Here is a 10783-nt window from a genome sequence, read left to right as displayed (position 1 = left end):
CTGAATGGTCCAGGGAACTCCATATGGGATTAGAATCATTAATATTAATGAATCTGGTACCAAGAAGCAAATGCCAGTAAGTCCAGGGTGACAGCCTCTTACTCTCTAAAGGCAAATTTAGGGCTTGGTATTATGTCTGGGTGATTCAGGGGACTAATTATAGGTAGGTAGCCATCTTTATTGTTTCCTGCATCCAAGGGGACTCTCTACTCACAACTTTTGGACTTATGTTTGGGACCTTTTTTTAAATCCTTGCGGTACCTTTTCATCTGCCCATAGCCAGGTCAAGTTCACCAGTCCCTGCTCATCAACCTGCTGAGGGCCTTCCGTCTGGGCATTTGCTTAGAACACCTGTCATTTCTGTCAGGTAATGTCAGCATGACACAGTGCAGTCAGCAAGAATCCAACCAAGACACACAATTTCTTCACAGCAGCACTCCTTCAAATGAGGGTGGGCGACCTGAACACTCCACAGTCCCAGTCTCCTTGCAACAGCATGGATGGACCTGGAGATTATTATGCTAAGTGAAATGAGCCAGTCAGTAAAAGGCAAACACAATATGATCTCACTTATATGTGGAATCTAATGAACAAAATAAACTGATAAACAAAATGGAGACAGAGGCATGGATATGTGGAACAGACTGACAGCTGCCAGAGGGGAGGAGGCAGGGGGAGAGGGGATGAAAGAAGGTGTAGGGAGGAGACAACTGTACTTGAACAACAATAACAAATGCATAAAATTGATTAGAAAAAAATAATAATGGCCCAAGAAAGTGATTATGGACAATAAAGAAGAAGGTGAAGGGATTAGCCAGGGAACGTGTATGCATAACCCATAGACAGTGACAACGGTGTGGTAATGGCCAGGGTTTGGGGGCGGGGAGGGCAGTGGTTTATGGTTTACATGATTTGTAGTCATGTAAACCATAAAAATTAGTAAATAAATAAAATAATGGCTCATAAAAAATAAAAATAAAATAAAGCATCTGCTCTGTCACCTACATTATTATTGCCTCACAACTTTTCTTAACTCTCCTCACTATTATTCAAACATCCCTGCATACGCTTTGCCTGTACAAAGCCGTCATTAACTCTCTGAAAGCAGAGAGCACTGATTCTGTGGCCTAATGGCCACTCCCCCTCCTTCTTTATCCACAGAGCTCCAAGTTTGCTCAGATGCCACTGTGGCCAATTTTGAATGGTGAGACATACAGTTAAGTCTGTTGTGAGAGTTTCTGGGGACACTTTTGTCCTTGATAGAAAGAAGGAGACGTAGTTAGTGTTATTTCCCCTTTTCAATTTTTGTTTTCTTTTGTTCTGTTTTACCTTCAATAGAGATATGATGGCTGGAGCTGAAACAATGGGGAAGTTCAAAAGGATTGTGCGGGTGCTGATCCTGACGTTGTTGAACTTGTGAGCCAACTCAGTGACTGCCTACCACCCAGCTTCCTGTTATGTGAGGAAAATGAGCCCCCATTTGCTGAGGTCACTGTGGACAGGTTTTCTACTTCCTGAAGCTTCTCTACCACGCTTGCCAGAAGAAAGAGCTGAAGGAGTAGGAGCACAGCATTCACTTCTGCTACTGAAGTCCCAAACAGGTACCTCCACCTGGCAAAACTCGTGTCTCATGTAAAACTTAAACTATAAATGAATATTTGGGGGAAAAGGAAATATCTTTAGCTTTCTACTATTAAGCTTGCACACTAAAAGGGGGTTAGAATGGAGTTGAGGGAGCCCCTCTGAAATACCTGGCATACATCCATGATAAGTAGGAAAATGGGGACCCCCAGGAAGCATCTCTAGGCAATGCCTGTTGAATTAAAGTAACGCACCAGCTACTGTAACAAACCAACCCCCCAATCTCAATGGCTTAGCCCAATAGAAGTTTATCACTTAATCCTGCAAGATACCTAGTGGGTCTCAACAATCGTGGAAGGGATATGACAGTTTCCTGCACTATACAGTCATTCTCGGATCCAGGCTGACTTCAAGGTTCAACTGGGAGACAGGGGAAGAAAGAAAGGGACGAGAGCACATCTACTTCTTCTTGAGTCTTGACCCAGAAGAGACATACCATTTCAACTCACATTCCACTAATGAAAACTCACCATGCCCCTTCAGCCTTAAAAAGTATGAAGGACACATGGTCCCTGGCTTTGTAGCAACTTCCTGACAACAAATCTGCTCTATGGACGAAAGTACAAATCTTTGGTAGACACCTAGGTCTCTGCCACCAGCTAAATTTGATGGACTGGCTGTGGATGGTTACATCCCTAATATGGTGCATTGGGGCTCAGTAAGTCCTTAATAGATCAATGGATGGGGGAATGAATCTTTGCATTTCAAACCAACTATTAAATTTAAAGTGACATTAAAAATCCCTTTTTTGTTGTTGTTTAAGTACATTTGTCTCCATTTTCACCCCACCATGCCCCACTGCCTGACCTATTCCTGCCTCCCACCCTCAAACCCACCCCATTTGGCTTCGTCCATGTTCCTTGATGCCCACCCCCCATTATTCCCTATTGTCCAAAATAATTTTTTTCCTAAAAATCCCTTTAAATTTGTGCTGTTTAGGTCTTTTGGAGCAAGGGCAATATTTATTAGTGACTTTGAATATATTTTTTAAATTCAGTTTATGCCATTGGGGTTCTTAACCCGGGCACTTTAAAAATGGAATTCAGGAAGTTTATACACTTAGGGGAAAAGCTCTATCTTTATTTTCACTAAACCATAAGTGAAGTTTCATATTTCCTTCAACTCTGGATGTAGGTGACCTGCTACAGGAATCCCAGCTGCACCTGCGGCTGTCACTAAGCAAAATCACAGATATTTTTTTATTACATGACAGTCACTGTAACTATTTTAAAATATTACTTGTGCTAGCCCTGGCTGGTATAGCTCAGCGGATTGAGCACGGGCCTGTGAACCAAAAGGTCGTGGTTCGATTCCCAGTCAGGGCACATGCCTGGGTTGCAAGCCAGTTCCCAGCAGGGGCCAATTCCTAGCAGGGCAGGGCATGCATGAGAAGCAACCATACATTGATATTTCTCTCCCGCTCTCCTTCCCTTCCCTCCTAAAGAAAAATAAATAAATAAAATTTTTAAAAGATTTATTACCTTAACAAAAAAATATATTACTTACGCTCACTATTGCTTTAAAACTACTGTAGTCAGTGGATCTGATACTGCATCTTGATATTTCACGTATTAGTCAAGCACATATTCTAATTTAAATGCTTTGATAATTATACTTTAATACAATACTATATGTTATATTTTATGTGTTTGGAATTTCTATCTGCAAAGGGGTCCAGAGCCTTTACTTGACTGCCAAAAGGATACACAAACCAGGTGAGACTGAGACCCCTGCTCTAGAGTGTGCAGAACTATCAGTGCCAACAGCTACCCACACTCCTTGTAAGTAATATCTCCTGTTCTTTTCCCCCTGTCCCCAGCCTAGCCCCTTTCTGCCCACTTTTGGGGGGTCTTCAGCTGTCCTGGGCTCTTCTCAGAGGCTGGCGGTGGGACTGTGGCTGTACACTCAGAACCATTTGGACCTGGGTGTGGCAGTGCCCCGGGGGAGGGGCGGCAGAGACACTTGCTCCTGTCTGATCCCTCCATCCCACATCAAATCACTCCTGCGCCTGAGCGGTGCACTCTTCCAGACGCCTTGGGGGCACCAGTGCAGCCTCTCATTCTCAGCCTCATTCTTCCTTCCCAGCAAGCCCAGGGTTTTTTTTGCCTGATCAGACAAGCTTTTGCAATGAGGCACGCAAGAGTTGCTTTCCTCCCTGAAAAAAATTCACAGCTTCTCCTTGCACAGTTCCAGGAGATGTTAATAAGTGCTAATAATTGGGGCCTGATTTGCATACCTTATGGATTATTAGCGTTCTAAGGTAGCTAATAGGGATGAAAGCTTGCGCCTACAACCCTACCCCACGCACCCCTGCACTGGCCTGGATTACCCCAATCTGCTTTTCCAGGCTTGGTGAGAACAAGGGAATACCATGGTAAGGCCAGGACACCCCTGGAAATGGAATTGACACCCTCCCCCAACTCCTGCAGGACACAAAGGAAACCCTTCCACTGTGTGTGCCTGGGAGGATGGCTGCAGGACGGCAGGGTGCTGAGCAATTTTATCTGTGGTAGGAGATTCAGGCCGGCCCCCTGCCCCCAAGGCCTGCAGTCGCAAGCACACTGGCATTAGAACTCTGAAAAGGTTTTTTGTTTTGTTTTGGACTGTTTTCCCTTTAAATCAGATCCTTTACAATACATGCTCTTTGTGTTTATAGATTGTCCTAAACTCTGGGATGGCCCCATTGGCATCACTGTGCAGGCGCCCACCCCCTTGCTAGCCCAAGAGCTGTTAATTAGCCCCGCACAGATCTGCAAGCCTGATTGGCAGCAGTTTTTGCAAAAGGCTCCCAGCCCTCTCGGCAACAAAGGAAAACCTTCTGAGCCTCTGGCATTATAGCTGTCACCCAAATTCTTTGCTTTTTCACTCTGCTGAGGAGGATTTCGTGAATGCATTTATTTATTTTGAAATGTTAGCACCAATGTTTTGGTAAAAATATGCAAATCTTGCATTTGAGAAATAACCGCCATGTTTGAGATTTGTCACAACTCTGAGGGGTAGCGTGGGGGCAGGAAAATTCATTTTTAGGTTAAGAATGGGGCTAACAGTTTGGAGAACTGCCTGGCAGTATCACTAAAGCTTTAACATAGACTTTCCCTGGGATCCAGCAATTCCACTCCCAGATAATTCCCACAGAAATGTGGCACATGTTTCTTCCAAAGTGTACTAAGATATGCCTAGCTACACTATTACAATAGCCCCAAACTGGAAGCTGCCCAAATGGCCATCAACAAATAAATATAATGACTTTTTAAAGTTGTGGCAGCTCGCACAATGGAACACCATACAGCAATGGGAATACAAACTGCCCTTACGCACAACACCGTGGCTGGATCTCAGACACGTAATGCTGAAGGAAGGAAGCAGGACACAAAAGAGAATACAGTATATCACTCTATTTATATCAAGAAAAAAACAGTAAAAACAAATCTATAGTATTCATCCAAAGAGTGGTTAACTTTGGGAAGAGGGGACTGTGGTGACCAGCAGGGTTTCCCAGATGCTGATAATGTTCTAGTCCTTGATTTGTGGGTTAGTTACAGGACTGTGTTCAGTGTATGAAAATATATTGAGTTGTGAACCTGTAAGTGTACTTTTTGTTTGTATATTGTACTTCAGTAAATAGAAAAAGTAGGGCTAGGTTTAGGTTGCCTTTCCTGTGGGAAGGTCTAAGGTTGACCTGATCAATTGGTTCCTGGAGTAGACATAGTTGATTTGGCCTCCCTGGCCAGCCGAAGCTGGCCTGGGACGCCGTACCCTTAACACCTGGGGCTGCTTTGAGGACAGTGTCCCTTGGCCACGTGCTGTGGTTTTGAATGCCTGGGAGTCATCCTAGCTCCTAGAAGCATCTCAGGGAAAAGCTCACGTAAAAACCAGGTAGATGATCTGCATAACTGGAAGTAGGGGGGCAACAGTCAGGGAGTGGAGCCAAAGGGAGATGACTACATGCAAAACTTGCCAAGCTCATCCCCAGGCACTCGAGGCGTGGTACCAAGGGCCTGTGAGTGCCTCAGAGTTCTATGAAAACATGCGAGGGCTTAAAGAGATCTATAATGACTCCAAACTGCAAAACAGAAAATTAGAGTATAATCGAAATCAATGAATATTTAATTAAATGTCTGTACCACGCAACATACGTCAAGTAAATCAGTGTTTCTCAAATATCAGTGAGCATACAAGACACCTGGGGATTTCTTATGAATACCGATGCTGATTCTGCAGGGCTGGGGTGGGGCCTGAGATTCTGCATTTCAAATGAGCTGCTCAACCCTGGCCAGTGGCTCAGTTGGTTGGAACATTGTCCTGTAAATCAAATGAGCTGCCTGGTGAGGCCCACGCTTCCAGGGCACGGACCACACTTTGGACAGCAAAGAGACAGTTAACTGCAGCCCAACCCAACTCTTATGTAGTTATAAATGTAATAGATACCAAAAAACATAAAATAGATATTATTTCTACAAAACTCAAAATAATAATTTTTTATGGTGGTAAAATACAAATAATGTAAAATTTGCCACTTTAACCATTTTTTAAGTGTACACTTGGTGGCATTAAGTATATTTATATTATTGTGCAATCCTCATCACCACCCATCTCCAGAACATTTTCATCTTCCCCAACTGAAACTTCATACCCTTTAAATAGTAACTCTCCATTCCCTCCTCTCCCCAGCCTCTAATAAGCACTATTCTACTTTCTGTCTCCTTGAATTTGACTACTTTAAGTGCCTGAGATGAGTGGAATCATACTCTATTTGTCCTCTTGGGAGTCTGGCTTGTTTCACTTAGCATAATGTCTTCCAGGTTCATTCATGTTGGAGCATGTATCAGGATTTCACTTTTCCTTTAGACCGAATAAAACCCCAATGTACGGAGACACCATATCTTGTTTATCTGTTCATCCATCAGATGCACATCTGGCTTGTTTCCCCCTTTTGGCAACAGTGAATAATGCTGCTGGATTTACCAATCCTCATTCAAGTAATACTCGTGCATTTACAAATATCCATTCAAGTCCCTGCTTTCAATTCTTTTGGTTATATACCCCAAAGTGGAATTGCTGGATCATAAGGTATTTCTGTGTTTAATTGTATTGAGGCACCAAAATAATAATTATATTAAAACTTGCAGCAGGCTGTCATTTTGATGACCCAGTATTTGTGCCCCTGTGTAATTCCTGCTCACATTGATGATGGGTCAGGCCTGTCACTGCTTTGCTTAGACAAACAAAATATAGAAAAAGCAATGTTATACCAATTCTAAGACTAGACTTTAATTGTTCCCTCTTGGAATGCTCAACCTTGGAACAGTTCTTCTTGGAATTCAGCCACCATGCTATGCAGCAGTTCAAGTAGCCACTGTGGAGGCTCATGTGGAGAAGACCAAGGCCCCCAGCTGTCAGCCCCAACCAAGGGCCCAGTCAAGCTCCACCTGACCCCAGAGGCCTGGGTATTCCAGACATATCCACCTCTGCTGAGCCCCTGGTCAAGCTTTCAGATGACTGCCATCACCTACTGTACCAGCTAACCCTACTTGGAGCACAAGAAACATTCCATGAAAGATAATATATCATTGTTTTAAGCCCTAAGATTTGAGATCATTTGTTACACAGCATCAATGGACTGAAACAAAACCCTTTCAAATGTTTTAGAGCAAGAACAAAATGCATTAGACTTAATGTGGGATTTGGGTAGAATTTAAGATATTTGATACAGAATGAAATTGGCCCAGAGTCTTCAAAGACCTGAAATATCCCAGGTCCTAACAAAAGAAAAGATGCAAAATAGCTAGTGGGAGATGAGCTCATGAACAATCCCAGTCACCAAACCAACAGCTGTGGCAGGACTTTTGTAGCTGTTGCGGTTGCTGTTTTGTTTAAGTTAAAGGCCTGGTTGGCCCAGAGTAGCATGCCAGTTAGCTGCCATTATCCTTATACCAGAGACAGCAGCTGGGGATTTTTTCCGCATATGTGGCTTGGCATATGGCTGCTGGGGGATTTGAACTCTTAATTAGAAGCTTCCTTTTGCCCAGAAATTATTGTGCAGCTGAGTGATAAGAATAAACCCAGCCAAGTCTGATCTCAGATTCCCATAAGCACAGAAAATAAGCAGCCCAAACACAAAGCCTTGAAAGCAGTGGCTGAGATGTGATGCTCACTCACCCAGTGTCTGACACCCTCAGCCCTCTCTTGCTACACCAGACACCAAGGCAACCTGCTCCATGTTCCTGCCTCACCCCACTCTGTTCAGCTGGGGTCCTCTGGCCACACCTTAGGCAAGAAGAATGGTGGCCAGGGGTTCACTCATTGTTCAATAATATATGCATATTGAGCATGTACTATGTTCCAGTCAGATGCTATGCTAAGCACTGGGCATAGGTGGGTAAATACAATAGACATGGTTCCTCCTGTCATGGCAGTTGCAACTCAGTGGGGGACATAAATAGGTAAACACACAAATACAGTACCAATACCACATCTGTTCCTGCCTTGGGAGCCCTCTGAATAATTCTCTCTTGAAGTTGCTCTTTATTTTAACCTTTATGTCATCAAAGTGTCAGCTTACACACAATCCTTGCAAATCCTTCCCTGTCGCCCAGTTGCTCTAATACACCCCTCTGACTTTGTTCTCCGAGTAGCACTTACTATTGTCAGACATTTTCTTGCATACGTATTGATTTGTTTACTATCTCTTTCTGGCCATAGAAAGTAAACTCCAGGTGGGCAGGATCTTGTCTGTTCTGTTCACTGCTGTGTCCGGAGCTCTTAAAGCAGTGTTCAGCATGTAACAGGTGCTTAAGAAATTTGAATGAATGATGACATAAAGTTTGCACCTCACTGTTTCACCACCCAAAATGTATATATTTTTATTAAGTGCAACTTAGCTAGTTGCACTTATTACTCTTCCCCACTAAAAAATCGCACTTGATAATTTGCACTTTTTCTTAAAAGGACAAATACATAGTAACAGCCAATCAGTCATATATCTTCTGTTCCTCATGAAAAAAAAAGTGGGGTCATTGGAGGGGGTTGACAATTCCAGCCAGGAAGAGTTGGAGGGTGTGTTTCTTAACCTGGGGAACTATATCATATCCAATGGGCACTCGACACAGGCCCACATTATGACTGTTGCCACCTCCAGGAGGCCATGATTGACTTGAGGAACTGCAGCCAACATGACAGAACTCATTATTAAGTATCTCGAGGTCATTGTCCATCTTGCCACCCACTGAACTCCTACCTGCTTGAGGTCTCTGACCTCAGAAGGTTTAGATACAGTGGAGGAAGAGACTGAGACCCAAACCAAAAAAAATATTATATATATTGTGATTCACGCACTGGCAGGACACCTAACACAACCTGGGCAGGTCAGGACGGGGGGGCTACCAGGAAGAAACATTCCCCATATTGAATATTAATGAATAGGGAAATGGAATGGGGGGCAGGGCTAGGCAGAATACATGGGAAGGGTGTGGGCCCAGCAGGGAGAAACAGCTTGAATACTTAGAGAACAACGAGCAGCTCAGTTGCCAGAGCAGAGAAGGAGAAGAGGTGAAGGACGGGGTTATCCTGGCAGCAACAGCCTAACCTGTTTGAAACAATACTGGACCCCAGCTCTGATGACTAGATCCTATCTTGTTCCTTCTTCCTGTATTAGCATCCTCCCTGGGGCCCAGCAACCTACTGTGTGAGAGCCAGCATCGTGAGTTATGAAGAATGGCATGGGCACTTTTGTTATCGTTGTCCATTTCTTTAGGAAGAAGTTTTTGCCTCCGTTGGAATTAGAAAGTAAGCATTTTTTTTCCTGTATTTCTTTTTACCTCTAGTAATAGCTGGCTCTAAAAAAGTCAGCTAGGTCCGTCGAATTTGAAAAACTGCAGCAAAGAATCAAGGAAATTTCATTGTTTGGACAACTGACAACAAGGATAGCTTACTCCTCGAACCAGGCAACTGTTCCATCCACACTGCAATTGGGTAGAAGGATGGAGAGCAAACCAGAGAGGTTTAATGTTTAATGAAACCTGTTTTTTTCTGATTTATTAGAAACCCCGAAGACCCAAATTTTGTTTTCCCCTTTCACATGAATGTGTATTTCTGTGGTTTCACCTGCTTTGTTAACCATAAAAAAATGGTTACTAAAATAAGATTCATGATACTGTAAAACCCAAAAGAGCAAATTTGGGAGAAGCCCTACATGGGTAGATTTCCAGCTACCCTTCCCAGCTGCTCACCAAGGGGCACACTAAATCCCCTTTAAAACGAACTGCTCAGCAAAACGGTTTTGCCCACATTCAAAGCCATACTGTGAGTCCCTTTCTGTCTTAAAATATGTCTGTCACACTGGATTTACACACACTCACATCGTGGGCGCTTAGAGACTCAGAGGCAGGCAGGGCACTGCAGAAAGCCAGGTGGGAGCTAAGTGCTATGGGGAGTGAGGAGCAGGGAGACCCCAGATGAATGAATGGGCATCTCCACACAGCTGCCTGAGGCCAGTAGAACAGTGGCTTTGGGGCCTGGGGCCCAGGGGGCAGGAGGCTGAGAACAGCAGGAGAGGCCAGCATCAAAGCCAGAATCAAGGGCACCAGAAAGGGCACGAAGCCCCTTTGGCCCCACAGCAACTTGACCCTCACACATGATGACAACTTCTGGAACAAAAGGGAAGTGTGACAGATTAATCTTCTCGTAGGGTTGCCAGATTTAGCAAATAAAAATACAGACCTCCCAGTTAAATCTGAATTTGACATTAAAAACAAGTGATTTGTAGTATATGTCCCAAGTATTACATAGGACATACATTAGAAACTGTTTTTGTAGTTTATCTGGAATTTTAATTTAACAGGGATGCCCTCTAAGTTACCTGGCAAGCCTACTTTGTAGGTCTCTAGCCCTGCGGTTTGTCCAAGTCCCACCTCAACCCTGCCCCAGGCGTTTTCTTTCCCCTCTTCTCCTCTCTGGCCTTCCTTCCTCATTCTTCAATTTAAGAAAGGATCTGACAACAAGTCCCAAATAACCGAAGCTCATTCAACACCAGTATGCTCTCTTGCCTCAGTTGGGATGCTTACTTTTTTACGGTTGTCAAAAGTTTCAAGAATTTATTCCCTGCTAAATGTACCCCCAAGCAATTTGCAACTGATGGGAGGAG

The 10783-nt window shown here is 43.8% G+C and overlaps 1 long non-coding RNA gene across 1 annotated transcript; it reads left to right on the top strand.

The window, feature by feature from the left end:
• The first annotated feature begins 1347 nt into the window (after positions 1–1347).
• On the top strand, positions 1348–3381 carry LOC118997487 (uncharacterized). The gene is made up of 3 exons (XR_005068676.1): positions 1348–1601; positions 1918–1920; positions 3312–3381. It is a non-coding gene; the product is annotated as an uncharacterized LOC118997487 (long non-coding RNA).
• Positions 3382–10783: the final 7402 nt, after the last annotated feature.

The sequence above is a fragment of the Sturnira hondurensis genome, unplaced genomic scaffold (genome assembly GCF_014824575.4).
Source record: "Sturnira hondurensis isolate 20B ecotype Veracruz unplaced genomic scaffold, ASM1482457v3 Scaffold0013299, whole genome shotgun sequence".
NCBI classification, from domain to species: Eukaryota; Metazoa; Chordata; class Mammalia; order Chiroptera; family Phyllostomidae; genus Sturnira; species Sturnira hondurensis.
The sequence above is the reverse complement of the archived record's forward strand: the minus strand, read 5'-3'. Positions and strand labels throughout refer to the sequence as shown.